Source organism: Cnephaeus nilssonii, assembly GCF_951640355.1.
Source record: "Cnephaeus nilssonii genome assembly, chromosome: X".
In the NCBI taxonomy this organism is placed as follows: domain Eukaryota; kingdom Metazoa; phylum Chordata; class Mammalia; order Chiroptera; family Vespertilionidae; genus Cnephaeus; species Cnephaeus nilssonii.
The window spans coordinates 95,111,774-95,129,501 of record NC_137071.1 but is presented as its reverse complement, the minus strand read 5'-3'; positions in this window follow the sequence as shown (position 1 = coordinate 95,129,501).

Here is a 17,728-nt window from a genome sequence, read left to right as displayed (position 1 = left end):
AAAACAGTCTGGTACTGGCACAAGAACAAGCATATAGACCACTGAGCCAGAACAGAGACCTCAGAAATTGACCCACACCATTACAGTCAATTAATATTGGACAAAGGAGGCAAGAACATACAATAGAGTAAAGACAGTTTCTTTAACAAATGGTTCTGGGACAACTGGACAGACACATGCAAAAAGATGAAACTAGACCATCAACTTACACCATACACAAGAATAAAGTCAAAATGAATAAAATACTTAAATGTAAGGCATGAAACCATAAAAATCTTAGAGAATAACATAGGCAGTAAAATCTCAGACATCTCACATATCAATATGTTTACGGATACAGAAAGTAAACAAATGGGACTACATCAAAATAAAAAGCTTCTGCACAGCAAATAATAATAATAATATGGGAGAACATATTTTCTAATAATTTATCCTATAAGGGGTTAATATCCAAAATATATAAAGTACTCATACAACTCAGAAGGAAGATAAATAATTCAATTGAAAAAATGGGCAGGGGGCTTAAATAGATACTTTTGCAAAGAAGACATACAAATGGCCAAGAGACATGAAAAAATGTTCAAGGTCACTAATTATCAGAGAAATGCAAATTAAATTAACAATGAGATATCACCTCACACCTGCCAAAATGGCTACCATAAAAAAATCAACAAACAACAAGTGCCAGCAAGATTGTGGAACGCTAGTACACTATTGGTGGAAATATATACTGGTACAACCACTATGGGAATCAGTGTGGAGTTCCTCAAAAAATTAAAAATGGAACTGCCATTTGACCCAGTGAATTATATTAACACCTTCTGGGAATATATCCTAAGAAGACTGAAACACCAATCAGAAAGAATATATGCACCCCTATGTTCATAGCAGTGCTATTTACAATAGCCAAGATCTGGAAACAGTCCAAGTGCCCATCAGTAGATGAGTGTAAAAAAGCTGTGGTACATTTATACAATGGAATATTATGCAGCAGATCCAGAGACATTGAAACATGTAACAAATTGACTTTAGCTGTGCTGTCAACTTTATAAAATCTATCCCAGTTATACTGTGTTGGGTTGGCATTGTACAGAAATTAACAGCCATATGGATCTAGAAATGTTCAACATATTTTTTTCTATTTTTACAGGGGTAATGCACTGTATTAAATAATTAAGGTCTTAATATACATGGGTTTTATTACAGAAACTAATAAAGTATTCTCTAAATTTAAAAAAATCCACTATGCCAAGTGAAATAAGCTAGACACAAGAAGACAAATATTGTATTTTCCCCTTACATGAGATATATTCCCCTTACATGAGATACCTATAATAGGCAAGTGCATAAACACAGAAAGTGAAATAAAGATTACCAGGGGCTTGAGGGGAAGGAAAAATGGGGAGTTATTATTTATTGAGTACAGAGCTTCTGTATGGAATAGTGAAAAATTTCTGGAAATGTACAGTGCTGATAGTTACATCATGAGTGAAATTAGCAACAATAAATTATACACAAACATTTTTGAAAGGAGGAATTTTATTTTATGTACACTTTATCAGAATAAAGATGCAAAATGTGTGTAATGTTTAAAATTTAGGTAATATTTTAAAATCATTGTCTTCTATGGGAATTAATGTGGAGAAGACCCTGCTATGCAGGTGGCCCCAACATAGCAACATAGGCTGGTATAGTTATCACTACTACATTCTTCAGAAAATTCTTAATGTTTTGGAAAAGTTTGGGATCACTTCCCACACATGTCCAGTCTGCAATTCATGAGGTAATGTATCTAATACACACATCCTACCTTTGGACAGTAGATTCTCAATAGACATTGATATCCCAAAAATTGTAAAGGTAAAGACACACTGGATGAACTTGTAATGATTTGCTAGGAAACAGTTTGATACTTTGGGGTATTGCTTTGAAGCTTTGTTAGGGGGAATCAGAGTAATATTTAGTACTAGTGGCCCATTGCACGAAATTCGTGCATGGAGGGGGGGGGTTCCCTCAGCCCAGCCTGCACCCTCTCCAATTGGGGACCCCTTGGGGGATGTCCAACTGCTGGTTTAAGGATTGGGCTTAAACCAGCAGTCAGACATCCCTCTTGCAATCTGGGACCACTGACTCCTAACTGCTCACCTGCCTGCCTGCCTGATTGCCCCTAACTGCCCTCCCCTGCCAGCCTGATCTCGCCCCCAACTGCACTCCCCTGTAGGCCAATTTGGTTCTGGTTGTTTGGTTTCTATGCCAGTCAGCATGAAAAGCCCCACCTCCTAGGCAGCCATTGGCTTCTCATAGTTCACCCAGATTTGGTTCTGATTGGTTGGTTTCTATGCCAGTCAGCATCTCCGGGCCTATCTCCGGGCCTGATAAGAGAGGCGGGGCTGATCAGCAGCCCCCACGGAGGCCAGGAGAGAAACAGGGGTGCGGCTGCTGGAGAAGCCCAGAGTGAAAGAGAGAGGCGACAGCTGATCAACAGCTGCCATGGAGGCTGTGGATCAAACCCTGCCTCTCTCTCCAGGCATCTCTCTGGGCTTGATCCGCAGCCCCCTCAGCAGTCAGTGCTGGGTCACCACAGCAACCCAGCACTGACTGCAGGACTTACTTCTGGTGTTCAGTCAAGCCTTGACCAGAATCGAACCCGGGACCCTTCAGTCCGCAGGCCGACGCCCTATCCACTGAGCCAAACCGGCCAGGGCTCTGCTGAATTCTTGATGGGGACATCTGTAGATGCCTGAATATCATCTCTCTCTCTCTCTCTCTCTCTCTCTCTCTCTCTCTCTCTCTCTATCCCTTTACCATTCCCCACTCTCTCTCTCCCTCTCTCCCTTGTTCCCCCTCCCTCTCTGTGCTTCTCTCTTATGCTCTACCCTCTGTACTCCAGCCACTTTGGTTGGCCTGTACTACCAGCTTGGTCTCTTCACCTCAGGGTGGCCACCTGAATCTTCCTGGGATTCTTGTGACTGCCATAGCCTGGAAAGTTCACCAGGTATGATGTTGGGTCCTCCTAAGTCTCACCTTATTTTTCTCCAGTGTCACAGATGTCACTGTCTCTCATTACCCAATGTCCAATGTCTTGACAACCAATGTTCAATATATTTTATCTGGTGTTTGTTTTGTTTTGTTTTATTTTTGTTTTGTTTTTTCAGTTGTTTCAGACAGGAGAGTAAAAGATTTCTTGTTGCTACATCTTTCACAGAAGTGGAATTCTTACCCTGGGAGTGGTTTTGAATAAACTGTAATAAACCCCTTCCTGTCAGAAAACTTAGAATTGTTCATTTTATTACTAAAACATCGACTATAGATATGCCTAGAGCTTGAAATAAATGAGCTAGTAACAGAAATATAAGCTAACATTTATTTAGTTCTTAATGTTTTCTGAGCAAATTTTACACTTAGGAAAATCACTAAGGAATAATAGCTGAATCTGAATACTACTGATTTTACTGGTTTAACGTTTTAGTGCTCTTATAAGTATACATGTATTTATAAATAAATTGAATTTATTTGAAACTGTATGGATATATAGAGAGGGTATTTCTGGGAATAGTGGTATTGGTATAAGGCAGAAGCCAAACAAGTTTAAAATGCTAGCAAATTTAAACAAAGGACATTTAACATTCAGTGGCTAAATAATTACATATTATTCAATGACTATTACATAGATTGAGTGAGTCCCTATATTACTTAGCTTGCCTTATGCTTCAAACACTTTTAAACGTAGGGTATTCTAGAAATCCAGAATATTGTTATAAAATTATAATTTTATTTTTAGACTTGAATTGTATACAAACATAATGAGATGTTGAAAAATAATTTGAAAGTACAGAAAAGTTTAAAGAGGAAAATTTAAATAACCAATAATCCCATTATTACTGACAAAAATTCTTTTAGTCAACTTTGTATCTAACTAGTATTTTTCTAAATTTATGTGTGATTGTTTATCTAAATGTGTAAATGTGTGAACTTACATTTTTTTTTTGGTAAAATTGTGTTGCTATTGTATCTATATTGTGCTTTTATGAACCATAAGTTTAGTCTTTATATTTTAAAAGAGGCCCTGTGCACGACATTTATGCATGGGGTGGGAGGGGTCTCTCAACCTGGCCTGCACCCTCTACAATCTGGGATCCCTCAGAGGATATCTGACTGCCGGTTTAGGCCCAATCCCACAGGATCCAGCCTAAACTGGCAGTTGGACATCCCTCTCAAAATCCGGGACCACTGGCTCTTAATCACTAGCCTGCCTGCCTGCCTGCCTAAATGCCCCTAACTGCCTCTGCCTACTGGCTTGATGTCCCTAACTGCACCCTTGCCTGTCTGATCACCCCTAATCACCTCTGCATGCCGGCCTAATCACCCTTAACTGCCTCTGCCTGCCAGCCTGATTGCCACCTAACTGCTCCCCTGCTGGCCTGATCACCCCTAACTGCCCTCCCCTGCCAGTCTGAATCAATTGATATGATTATGCGATTTTTGTCTCTCAGTTTGTTTATGTGATGTATCACATTTATTGTACCATCCTTGCATCCCCGGAATAAATCACACTTGGTCATGGTGTATGATCTTTCTAATGTATTGCTGAATCCTATTTGCTAGAATTTTGTTGAGTATTTTAGCATCTATGTTCATCAAGGATATTGGCCTGTAGTTCTCTTTTTTTTTTGTGGTGTCTTTATCTGGTTTTGGGATTAGGGTGATGCTAGCTTCATAGAAAGAGCTTGGAAGTGTGCCTTCCTCTGGACTTTTTTGGAATAGTCTGAGGAGGATAGGTTTTAGGTCTTATTTGAATGCTTGGTAGAACTCCCCTGTAAATCCATCCGGACCAGGGCTTTTGTTTGCTGGAAGATTTTTTGATTGCTGCTTCAATGTCTTTGGTAGTTATCTGCCTATTCAGGTTTTTTTTTTTATTATTCTTGATTGAGTTTTGGGAGCTTGAATTTTTCTAAGAATATGTCCATTTCATCTAGGTTGTCCATTTTGTTGGAATAGAGTTGTTCATAGTATTTTTTCATAACTGCTTGTATTTCTGTGGGATTGGTTGTTACTTCACCTCCTTCATTTATGGTTTTGTTTATTTGGGTCCTCTCCCTTTGCTTCTTGTTGAGCCTGGTTAGAGGTTAATCAATCTTGTTTATCCTTTCAAAGAACCAGCTCTTGTTTTTGTTTATCTTTTGTATTTTTTTGTCTCTATATCGTTTATCTCTGCTCAGATCTTTATTATTTCCTTCCTTCTGCTTATGCTGAACTATTCTTGTTGCTCTCTTTCTAACTCTTTGAATTGTAGAGTTAGATCATATATTACTATTTTTTCTTGTTTTTTGAGATATGCCTGTAGAGCTATGAACTTCCCTTTCAAGACTGATTTCACTGTGTCCGATACATTTTGGATTGTTCTGTTTTGACTGTTGTTTGTTGCCATGATGCTTTTTATTTCTTTTTTGAAGAAAAATTCAAGCTCCCAATCTTTGGTAACCCAATCATTGTTTAACAGCATGCTACTTAGCCTCCAGGTGTTTGATTTTTTTCATTGTTTTTATTGTACTTGCTTTCTAATTTTATGCCATCTTAATCTGAGAAGATCCTTCATATGATTCCTATCTTCTTGAATTTAAGGAGACTTTGCCTGTGCCCCAATATGTGGTCTATCCTTGAAAATGACCCATGTGCACTTGAGAAGAATGTATATTCTGTTGATTTGGGGTGAAATGTTCTGAAGATATTAATTCCATCTGATCTAGTGAGTCATTTAGGATTGATGTTTCTTTGTTGATTTTTTTAGAGAATTTATCCAGTGATGTTAGTGGAGAATTAATGTCCCCTACTATGATTATATTGCTGTCAATCTCTCCCTTGATATCCTCCAGAAGGATTTTTATGTATTTGGGTGCTCCAGTATAAAGTGCATATATGTTTACCAGAGTTATATCTTCTTGTGAATTGCTCCCTTTAGTATAATGAAGTGGCCTTCTTTATCTCTTATTATGGCCTTCACTTTGAGGTCTAATTTGACAGATATAAGTATTGCTACCCTAACTTTTTTTAAGTTTCCATTCTCCTGAAAAACCTTTTTCCATCCCTTCACCATCAGTCTGTGTGAGTCCTTTTTCCTGAAGGGGGTTTCCTGTATACAACAGATATATGGATCATGTTTTCTTATCCATTCAGCTACCTTATGTCTTTTGATTGTGACATTAATCAATTTACATTTAAAGTTATTATTGATAGGTACTTGTTTGTCACCATTTTTATTCTTTATGACTGTGTTCCTTCTTTGCTTCCTATTTCTTCTTTTTACAGCAGACCCTTTAGCATTTCTTGAATTGCTTGTTTGGTGCTAATAAACTCCCTTAGTCCTTTTTTGTCTGTGAAGCTCCTGATTTCACCCTCAATTTTGATTGATATCCTTTCTGGGTACAGTATTCTTGGATTCAGACCCTTCCTTTGCATGACTTTGTATATTTCATTCCATTCTCTTCTGGCCTGATGTGCTTCTGTTGAGAAATCAGTTGCTAGTCTGATGGGGGATCCTTTGTAGGTAACTTTCTGTCTCTCTCTCTCTCTCTCTCTGGCTGCCTTTAAGATTCTTACTTTGTTGGTGGTGTTTGCCATTTTAATTATAATGTGTCTTGGTGTCAGTCTTTTGGGTTTCATTTTGTTTGGGAATCTGTGAGCCTCTTAGACTTGTATGAGTTTTTTGTTCCCTATATCAGGGAAGTTTTCTGTCATTATTTCTTCAAACAGGTTTTCTATTCCTTGCTCAGTTTCCTCTCCTTCTGGCATCCCAATTATTCAGATGTTGTTTTGTTTTGTGTTGTTCCAAATTTCCCTTAGGCTCTCCTCCTGTTTTTTAAGTATTTTTCTAGATGCTGCTATGCTTGTGTATTTTTTCTACCTTGTCTTCTAGCTCACTAATGCAGTCATCCACTTCTACTGTTGATGCTTTCTATTGAGTTCTTTATTGCAGTGATGTCATTTTTCATTTCTTCTTGGTTCTTTTTCATTTCCTCTTGGTTCTTACACATATTGTTGAATTTGTATTCCAACCTATTCAGTATCCTTATAACCATTGTTCTGAATTCTTTCTCTGACATATTGCTTGTCTCCGTTTCATTTACTTTTCTGGTGAGGCCCCCTTTTCTTTTGTTTGCAGGCTGTTTCTTTGTCTGCCCATGATCGCTTCTCTCAGGGTGTCTGGTTGTGTATCTCTCTCTCTCCTGTGTTGACTTAAAGGCACAAAATACAACACAATTAGGCATAATGCCCAAGGCACCAAACACAGATATACTCATAATACTAATAACCACAAATAAAGATTACCACCAGATAAATGATAATTAGGGGATAAATTTTTTAAAAAGGAGTGCAAAAATGCTATTGAGAGAAGGAAAAAATGTAAAGGAGAAAACAAAGAATAAAAAAGGGGGTGAAATATATGTATATGGGGAGAATCCTATCTAATAATAGAGTAGTATGCAAATTAGGCGTCACTCCACCACAAAATGGCGGCCCCCATACCCACAAGATGGCGGCGCCCAGTCCCCTCAGCCCCGCTGTTGGTCTCCGTGGTGACCGGGAGGCAGCTGGGCCCCGCGCACACGGAGCCGGCCCAGCAGCTGGGCCCGGCGCCTTCCCTTTGGTCGCAGAGGCTATCTGGAAGACTCCAGTGCCATCAGAGCAGGGCATGGTGGCTTCCTGATCTCGGGAGCCGGGAAGCCGCCAGCCCCTGCAAAGTGGGACAGTGGCAGGGAAGTTCCCAGACATGGCAGACAGAGCCCAGACAGCAGGGCTTGGGGGCTTCCTTAGTGGGCAGTGGCGGTGGAAACACCCCCAGGCCCGGCAGACAGGGCCCGGACAACAGGGCCTGGAGCTTCCTTAGTGTGTCCGTGTCTGGGAAGCCCCCAGGCCCGGCAGATGAGCACACTGCAGGGCATTGGGGCTTCCTTCACATGGCACATGGTGGCAGCAGGCAGAGAGCAACAGCAGGGCATGGGGGCTTCATCTCCATGGCTGCAGGGAAACCTCCAGGCCCCGAAGAGAGCAGAGAACCATGGGGAGTGGGCCTAAGCCATCAGTAGGATATCCTCTGAGAGCTCCTGGATTGTAGAGGGTGCAGGTTGGGCTGAGGGACCCCCGTACACGAATTTCGTGCACCGGGCCTCTAGTACTGCAATAAAACAACAACCAATCCAAAAAATGCAAACAATAAACACCCAGAGATGAATGCAAACTACAAACAACAAGTAATTCAAACAATGCAAACAACAAACACCCAGATGAATCTGAGGGGGCAGAGCTTATTTCCAGAAGGTAAGGTCAAGGAATTGAATGAATGGAGATATAGCCACAATTCAATGTAGAGGTGGTAGAAAGAGAATGAGTGTATTAGATGAAAATTAAAAAACAAAAACAAAAAACTATTGTAACAGGAGAATAGAGAGAAGATAGACCTGAGTTGGTGATTGGAATTAGTTAAGCTATTAATAGTAGAAAATAACGAGTGAGGAGAGGAAAAAACAGAAGAAAAAAAAGAGAAACAAAAAAAAAAATGAAACTCATCAACAATCAAACAACAACAACAACAGGACAGAGAGAAATAAAAGGGCAAAATAAAACAAAAAACATAAACCAAAAACAAAGAAAAAATTAAAAAAGGGAAAAGATAAAAAAAATTGGATACTGAATAAATAGAAGTGAGAAGAGTGTGTGGACTTGGAGCAGGGGAGTGGAAATTAGATATATAAGTAGGATCAATTTTTAACAGGGGGTAAAAAGAAAGGATAGGATAAAACTAAAGCAGGAACAGGGGAAGAAAAACAGGACAACAAAAGGGGAAAAGTGAGGAAGAAAGTGTTTGCATACAGGTAAAATTGAGATAGAGTAAAATAATGCTAAAGGACAAATGAAAATAGAATGTAGAACACTAATCCTAAAATAAAATAAAAAATAAACTTTTAAAAGAAGGTAAAATATAATAGTTATAATAATAATTAAAAATAAAAATCTATATATATAAAAGCCTAAGCAATCATCACAACCGAATGGATGACCTAACAGGCTGTGAGGGGTGACCAGGCCGGCAGGGGAGTTAGTGAGGATCAACCAAACAACCAAGCAGCAGGCTGCGTGGGGCGACCAGGCTGGCAGAGGGGTTAGTGAGGGGCAACCAAACGACCTAGCAGCAGGCTGCATGGGGCAACCAGGCCGGTCAGTGAGGGGTGACCAGGCCAGCAGAGGGGGGCAGTGTGGGGAAAACAGGCTGGCAGGGGGGGAAGTTGGGGAGACCAGGCCGGCAGGGGAAGCAGTTAGGGGTGATCAGGCAGGCAGGCAGGTGAGCAGTTAAGAGACAGTGGTCCCAGATTGTGATAGGGGTGTCAGACTGCCAATTTAGGCCTGATCCCCCAGACTGGAGAGGGTTCAGGCTGGGCTGAGGGGAACCCCTCCTGCATGAATTTCTTGCACCAGACCTCTAGTATAATAATAAAAAAAGGTAAAATCAAGTGATAAAAAATTTAGTTTCTTACGTAAAAGATAAAAAATAAAAATGTGCAGTAGTGAAGGTCATTCACTTCCTCTACTGTTATGTTTGGCATATCTGTTTCCTGTCAGGTAGTCAGGACAGTATTGAAGTTCCCTACAATGCACCGCTCCTCTGTGTCGTCAGCCACAACCCTGTTTCTCATTCTGCCTTTATTTGTATTTACACAGGAGTCAATTTGTGATTCAACCCCTGGGTGTCAGTGTTTCTGTACTGATATCTGGGGCTAAAAGTCCTCTCTACCCAGTATTTAGATTTTGTTTTCCCATCCACACTTAATACTGTGTTGGGGGAATGGACTACCCCAGAGCTGTTTTTCTGTTCTTCTCTCCCCACTCTGATCCCCAGGTTCCACAAAAACAACTTTCCCCATGCAGTCTTTGTGAGTGTTTTTAATTGTAAGATCCTATGTACTGGGCTTAGTAATCAAAAGCAAGGATTTTAAAAGAAAAAAAAAAAAAACAGAGTAAGCACGCAGATTTGCGATTTTTTTCCCTGGCACTGCTTACGTCTCTGTGCACGTCTTTTTCTCCTGGCACTGTGCAGCCGGTATACTGGTAAAACTTCAGGCTGCTTGTCTGTGCCCAGCCCAGCTGTGGGTTTATTTCTAGAGTTCCCATCTGCCATCAGCTCTGTGGACACCCTTACACATTCACAGGCTACACTGACCCCAATTTTCACGGATTTTGTGGGGCACAGTCTTCCTCTGAATCTCTAGATCCCACTGCACGCGTTTCTCCCTCCAGCCTGGATCCCAAACCTCACCTTTATCTAAGCGATATCTGACCTTTACATCTGTGGATTGGCTCACCAGCTATGTTTAATTTACCAATTCCAGGTGGGTGTTGCTCGAATTAGCTGTTTCTTCTATCTGCTCTGTGAGAAGTTGCAGGGCTCGTCTGTGTCTGTGTCTGCGTATTCATGCCACTTTGTTTCCACCTGGACAGACTATTTAAGCACCCAAGCTTTAGGTGGCTGGAGACCCAGGGTGTTTGTGGGTTCATAGTTGAGGCAGATGGTCCCTGGGTGTTATGGTTGTAGGGTCCCAGGAGGTATCTAAGGTCTTCCAATCACAGCCACTGTCCCCTTCAAGATGGTGCAGTCTCTGAGGCAGAGCCTGCCACTCCAGGAGAGATTTCAGCAGCAGTAGAGGCTGCCCAGCTAGAGGAGCCCAGTCTGGCAATACCCAACATTCCCTTAGAATGTAGCTGTCCCTCACTCACAAATAGACACTCCCCGCAAGTGCACGCACTCTCCTTTGGTTCTCTCATTCACACACTAACTTGCAGCCTGCAGTCTCATAGGAAGCCATCTTGGATCCCCAGTTGTTTTTATTTTCAAAATGAAATCCTCTTTTACTATTCCATGCCATAATCATTTTGGTCTAATATATCCTATATAATAAAGAGCTAATATGCAAATGGTTGTCATGCCCTCACACAATCATACACTCAAGCCATCACACTATAATGGCTCAGAAACTCAACACTGGGGAGAGAGGAATGGGGTCAGCCAGGCACAAATGAGCTCCTGCAAGAGAGGAATGGGGACAAGTCAGGCACAGATGGGTTCGTGAAAGACGAATGGGGACCAGCCAAGCTGCATCCTGGGAGAGGGAAAATCCACACGCCCCATGGTGCTTGTGGTTCCGGGCACCAGCAGCTGTGCCTGCGGCCCGGGAGAGGGACAAGCCACCCGCCCCACAGTCCTGGGCGCCAGTGGCTGTGCCTGTGCCTGCAGCCTATGATAGGGACAAGCCACCTGCCCCGTGGTCCCGGGTGCCTACAGCTGTGGCCTGGGTGAAGCCGCCTGACCACAGTCCCCTGTGGCTGCAGCCTTCCCATGTCTTGGGTGCCTGTGGCCAGCCAGAGGGAGGGAAGCCTGGTCCAGGGTGCCTGCAACTGGCCAGAGGAGGGAATCCTGGGTCCCGGGTGTAGGGCCAGGCAGAGGCAGTTAGGGGCAATCCAGCCAGCAGGGGAGCAGTTAGGGGCAATCAGCCTGGTAGGGGAACAGTTAGGGGTGATCAGGCAGGCAGGCAGAGGTGGTTAGGGACAATCAGGCAGGCAGGCAGGTGAGCAGTTAGGAGCCAGCGGTCCTGGATTACTAGAGACAGTCAGACATTCCCCAAGGGGTCCTGGATTGGAGAGGGTGCAGGCCAGGCTGAAGGACCTCCCCCGCAGTGCACAAATATCCCTAATATGCAAATAGACCGAACAACTGAGCAACTGAACAACCAGTCACTATGACATGTGCTGACCACCAGAGGGCACATACAGAACACAGCGGGCATCTGCAGCAAGCAGCAGAGCTTGGACCATGGCAGGTGTCAGCCGCAGTGGGATGGTGTACCAGGTGAGCAGGGACACCAGACTAAAATGGAGCGCCAGTTGCTGTCATCTGGGCCAGGCTCTGGTGGTTACTGAAAATTCTTTGCTCCCACATGCCATGGTCCTGCCTGGCACTCACACCTGCTTCCAGCACCGGTCACGTTTGCACCCACTGCTGGCGCCTGGTGCTGTTCCCAATCGTTCAGTGCCGTCAGTGGGTGTGAGAGTTGGCTGCTAACCCCAATCGCCCCTGAGGGTTTCTCCACCTCCCCCTGCTCCTGACGGGTGATCAGGGCAGCAGCTGCTGCTCCCACCTGCTGATAGTGCTGGCCCCACTCGCACCTGCTGCTGGTTCCAGCCCCAATCGCTCTACACATGGGAGTGGCGGTGGCGGGAGCAGGGATGCTGGCTGGCAGACAGGGAACTGGGGGAGCCATAGTGGGAGTGGCTGGGCTGGGGTGCTGAAGATGGTCTGAGACCCGCCCCTGTGCCCACTGCAGCCTCGCAGCTCACAGGTCCTTTCAAGGTGCACGAATTTGTGCACTGGACACCTAGTATATAGCAATATGTTATGTATCAATAGCAGCAACAGCTTTTTCCAGGTTCTGCAGTCATCTGAACAAATTATAGAGACATCCAGCACACTATTTTTTAAAAAAGTAAAATTCCCCAGAAAACAGGGAAGTTCTGTTACTGTTGTGTTACCTGGCACCATTTTTTTAACTAGGTTCTCCATCATCATCTAGAAAGAAAACATTCTATAACAATGTCATTAAAAACACCTCAGGTAAAGCACAGTCACTACTATGTATCATAAAGCAGGTACAAGGTATTTTACATTCACAGAGGTATGATACAGTACTGTCCTACGTCTATAATACTAGAGATACAATTAAAAAGGCATTGTTTGAGACTTGATTCTGTTTTCCCAACAGAGGTCCCAAGGGTGGAATGACAGCTCTGGGAAGAAACTCATCTTCTCAGACAAGCTTTCCTTTCATTAGTGGCACAGTTCTAAGTAATGACTGCTCTTCAGAAATATCACCTAAAAACCATTTCAGAAAGACCAAAACAAAAAACCCCCCCCACACACACACACAAACACACATACACACACACACACCTCATTGGATTCATACAAAGATGACCAAGTGGAGGCAGGCAAGACTCGCCCCACCAGTAGTCACCAAATCTGTTGTGTTTGAGTGATCAGGGTTCCACAGAAGAGAGAAGCCCAACAACACTTCAAAGCTTTGTCCACAACCAAAAGACAGCATCATTTCAAATAGAATCAATAGCCAGACAATGCTCACTAGGGCATGTGCAGGGTGCTGACACCACTATTTCACCACCATTGCTCGCTCATCCAAGAAGAAGGGAGATCAGTTACTATAGTTTCTGTTAAACTCAATTACTATGTTATAAAAGCAAACAGGCTTCCCCAGGGCAGACATAGGCTCCTCTGTGCAGCCCCAGTAATCATCAGTTCCTCACCTACAAGCCAACCAATGCCATCACCACATCCACAGGCTGGAAGGAAACAGTCAAGGCTGAGCTTCCTATCAGCTGCAACCACCCCAATGTTTGGGCTGGGCCACTCCTCTGCAGTGTTACTTTCCTCTTATTTCTGGTGTCTCATCTAACCATGAGGATTGAGTTCTAAATGATATCAAGGTTCATCCATATTGTAACCTGAATCAGAATGTCATTCCTTTTTATGGCTGAATAATATACCACTGTATGTATATACCACATTTTTATTATCCAATCATCTGTTGATGGAGACTGTGTTTTCTTTACCTTTTACCTATTGTGAATACTGCTGTTATGAATACTAGTACACAAGTGTATGAGTCCCTGCTTTGAATAATTTTGCATATAGAATTAGGAGTGAAAATGCTGGATCATATGGTAATTCTATGTTTACCTTTATGAGTAAACACTGAACTGTTTTCAACAGTAGCTGTACCATCTTACCTTCCCATCAGTAATTTATGAGGGTTCCAATTTCTCCATTTCCTCACCAACACTTATTTAAATTTTTTTCACACTACCAATCCTAGTGTATATAAAGTGGTATATCATTTTGGTTTTAACTTTCATGTCCCTAATAAGTAATGATGTTGGACATCTTTTCATGTACCTATTGGCCATTTGTGTGTGTGTGTATATATATATATATATATATATATATATATATATATATATAGCCCGTTGCAGGAAGATTCCTGCAAGAATAGGGCTTCCTGCAGTGGTCTCCGCCGCCCCGCCTGCTTCCCTCCCATCTCTGTCACTCCGCCTGCTTCTCTCCTATCTCCACCGCCCTGCTTGCTTCCCTCCCTTCCCCACCGCCCCGCTTGCTTCTCTGCAGCTTCGTACCCTTCTGCAGTGCTTGGCTTCCTTCTACGCTGTCTTCAGTCTTTGCTCTGCGTCTGGATATGCAAATTAACTGCCATCTTGGTTGGGTTAATTTTCATACTGGCTCCTGATTGGCTGGTGGGCGTGCCTTGTGGGCATAGTGGAGGTACGGTCAATTTGCATGTTTCTCTTTTATTAGATAGGATATATATATAAAAGAGGCCTGTTGCATGAAATTCATGCATGGATAGGGTCCCGAGGCCTGGCAGGCGATCAGGGGCAATCAGAGCCTGGGCCTTCTTTCTCCCATCTGGTGGCTGCCGGCCAGGGCCTTCATTCATTCCTTGTAACCCCCTGGTGGTCAGCACATGTTATGGCAAGGGGTCAAAATCCTGGTCAATCGAACTCCAGAGGGGAAAATTTGCATATTAGCCTTTTATTATATATGATATGATATATCTATATCTATATCTATATCTATATCTATATCTATATCTATATCTATATCTATCTATCTATCTATATATATACACACACATTTATATATACATATACATATATATATATATATATATATATATATATATATATATCCTATCTAATAAATAGGGAATGTGCTAATTGACCCTCATGCAGTCGCAAAGATGGCAGCACCCACAGCCAATAAGGAGGGAATATGCTAATTGACTGCCCCACCCTCAAAGATGGTGGCACCTGCAACCACAAGATGGTGGTGCCCAGCCCCCTCAGCTTCACCAGGGAGCTTGCTCAGGAGTCCCCAGGACCCCTCAGCCTGCCAACCACCCAGGGCCGACCTGAGGTGCAAGCAAGCCTTGGATGTCATCTGCCCAGCCACCCAGGGCTGGCCCGAGGTGCAGGCAAGCCTTGGATGGCAGCTGCCCAGCTGCCCAGGGCTGCCCAAGGCTCAGGTAACCAGGGTCGGCCAAGGCTTGTGCTGCAGGCAGTGGCAGCAACAGAGGTGTGATGGGGCATCGCCTTCCCCTGATTGCCGGGTAGCTTCCTGCCCCTGAGGGCTCCCCGACTGTTAGAGGGGGCAGGCCGGGCTGAGGGACCCCCTCTCCAGTGCATGAATTTTCATGCACCAGGCCTCTAGTATATATATAGATATAGATATAGATATAGATATAGATATAGATATAGATATAGATATAGATATAGATATAGATATGGATATAGATATAGATATATAGATATATAGATATATATTTAAGTCATTTGCCCATTTTTATTTATTTTTTATTTTTATATTTATTTATTTTTATTTTTATTTTTTTATTAAGGTATTATATGTGTACATATCTTACCATTGCCCCCTCCACCCCACTCCCATATATGCCCTCACCCCCAGAGTTTTGCGTCCATTGGTTATGTTTATATGCATGCATACAAGTCCTTTGGTTGATCTCTTATCTTCCCCACCTCTCCCTAACCTTCCTGCTGTAATTTGACAGACTGTTTGATGCTTTACTGCCTCTGTATCTATCTTTTGGTTCAAGTTTATAATGTTCTTTATTATCCGTAAATGAGTGAGATCATGTGGTATTTTTCTTTCATTGACTGGCTTATTTCACTCAGCATAATGTTCTCCAATTCCATCCAGGTTGCTGCAAATGGTAAGAATTCCTTCTTTTTTATGGCAGCATAATATTCCATTGTGTAGATGTACCATAGTTTCCTGATCCAGTCATCTGCTGATGGGCACCTAGGCTGTTTCCGGATCTTAGCTATGGTGAATTGTGCTGCTATGAACATAGGGGTGCATATATCCTTTCTTATTGGTGTTCCCAGTTTCTTAGGATATATTCCTAGGACTGGGATTACTGGGTCAAATGGGAGTTCCATTTTCAGTTTTTTGAGGAAACTCCATACTGTTCTCCACAGTGGCTGCACCAGTCTGCATTCCCACCAGCAGTGCACGAAGGTTCCTTTTTCTCCGCATCCTTGCAAACACTTGTCGTTTGTTGATTTGTTGATGATAGCCATTCTGACAGGTGTGAGATGGTACCGCATTGTTGTTTTGACTTGCATCTCTCAGATAATTAGTGACGTTGAGCATGTTTTCATGTGTCTCTTGGCCTTCCTTCTGTCTTCTTTTGAAAAGATTCTATTTAGGTCTGTTGCCCATTTTTTTATTGGATCATTATCTTCCTTTTATTAAGTTGTATAAGCTGCCTGGAGATGTTGGAGATTAAACCTTTATCAGTGATACCATTTGCAAATATGTTCTCCCATGCAGTGGGCTTTCTTGTTGTTTTGTTGATAGTTTCTTTTGCTGTTAAAAAGCTTTTTATTTTGATGTAGTCCCATTTGTTTATTTTCTCTTTAGCTTCCATTGCCCTAGGGGCAGTATCGGTGAAGAAGTTCTTTTGGCATATGTCTGAGATTTTGCTGCCTGTGGATTCCTCTAGTATTTTTATGGTTTCCCGTCTTATGTTTAAGTCCTGTATCCATTTTGATTTTATTTTTGTGTATGGTGTAAGTTGGTGATCTAGCTTCATTTTTTTGCATGTATCTGTCCAATTTTCCCAACACCATTTATTGAAGAGACTGCCCATTTTTAAATTGAGTTCAGTTTTTTTTTTGTTTAGTTATAGAACCTTATACTTTTATTTTTTCCTTTTTATTGAATTTATGGGAGAAACCCTGTTTAACAACCTGGTTTCAGGTGTACAATTCAGCAATGCATCATCTGTACACTGTATTATGTGTTTACCACCCCAAATCAAGACTCTGTCCATCACCATTTGTCCCCCTTATAGTGTCCTCCACCTTCCCTGATTCTTCTCCCCCCCACCCCCACCCCCGGTAATCAACACACTGTTATCTGTGTCCATGAGTTTTTCCTCTTTTTTGCTCAATCCCTCCAAACCTCCCACCCAGCTCCCCATACACCCATAGCTGTCAGCTAGCTGTCTACCTATGAATCTGTCTCTATTTTGCTAATTAGTTCATTTTGTTCATTAAATTCTTCATATGAATGAAATTATATGATACTTGTCTTTTTCTGACTGGTTTATTTCATTTAGAATAATGTTCTCTGGTCTATCAATGATGATGCAAAGGGTAAGATTTCATTATTTTTTACGGCCAAGTAATATTACACCTTGTGTAAATGTACCACTGCTTTTTTACCCACTCATCTAGTGATGGAAACTTGGGCTGCTTCCAAATATTGACTATTTCAAATTATGCTTCAGTGAACATAAGAGTGCATTCATTTTTGTTAAATTAATGTTTCGAGTTTCCAGCAATTTCACTTCTGGGAATTTCTATGATCATTATGGTTTTAAAACTTAAACCACACAAAAAATTTTGAACTTGGACTAACAAAATACTTTGTTGAAGAAGAGTGTTTTATCCCTGTAGTTATTTAGAAATGCTGGAGTATGGTGATAATAAAAAGATCAGTTTTTACTCATTCTTATACTTGTATTAAAAATGTCTGCAAAAAATGTTGCCCTTTATCTCCTGCACTAGG